Source organism: Limulus polyphemus, unplaced genomic scaffold (genome assembly GCF_000517525.1).
Source record: "Limulus polyphemus unplaced genomic scaffold, Limulus_polyphemus-2.1.2 Scaffold8435, whole genome shotgun sequence".
Taxonomy (NCBI): domain Eukaryota; kingdom Metazoa; phylum Arthropoda; class Merostomata; order Xiphosura; family Limulidae; genus Limulus; species Limulus polyphemus.
Window position 1 is genome coordinate 1 of NW_013674045.1, and position 826 is coordinate 826.

At 27.6% G+C, this 826-nt stretch overlaps 1 non-coding gene across 1 annotated transcript; it reads right to left on the reverse strand.

Annotated features, from left to right (window-relative positions):
• Nucleotides 1-460: 460 nt before the first annotated feature.
• Trnac-gca lies at nt 461-532 on the reverse strand. Its single transcript has one exon. It is a non-coding gene; the product is annotated as a tRNA-Cys (tRNA).
• Nucleotides 533-826: the final 294 nt, after the last annotated feature.

Below are 826 nucleotides of genomic sequence, written 5' to 3' on the forward strand. Positions count from 1 at the left end.
TAATTTCATGGAAAATAATATTTAAAAAAGGCAATGGAAACTATTTACAGCAATATTACGCCTTTGTTTGTTCCAACTTTACACTTCCTTATAAACGTGATGAATATTCGTATTTATGATCTCGTTTACAAATATACCCTTCATTTATATTGTAAAGGCTATGGATCCATAGAAAAAACATAATTATTGTTCTGTGTTTTCAAGCACTTAGAATTATCTAAATGTTGTACTTATCACTGATAAAAATTTGTACTGAAGCAATTATTTTTTCATGAATATGAGTTTTAAAAATACATATTATTTGTAGAAGAATGGCAGTATGTTTTTCTTTTAAACAGGATTTATGTTCATGGTTTAAAATTAACAAAAATACTTTGATAACGAAGTATTGGCTATACAAAATATGTTTGAAATCATATTTAATTGAAATTAATGAAGAGTAAAATCGAAAAATTATTCCAGGGGGCACCCGGGATTGAACCGGGGACCTCTCGATCTGCAGTCGAATGCTCTACCACTGAGCTATACCCCCAATATGCAAAAAGTTCTGTTGTTTAGATATTTAATACACTGTATTATATTATGTTTTATTTATTTTCTTTCATTGGAAGATTTTTAAACAAATATAATTTATTGGTAAGCCTAACACAAAGTAACATCAGTGTAACTTTTAAAGTTTTATTATGGTTTTAAAATCTTCTGTAGCCCACTATTTACTAAATTTTAGGCTTTATATCTTAAAAAATAGGCGATAAAAATAACTGAATATAATGGGAAAAGCTTTGTTATTGTTGGTACTATAGAGGACCTTGAAAATATAATCAGG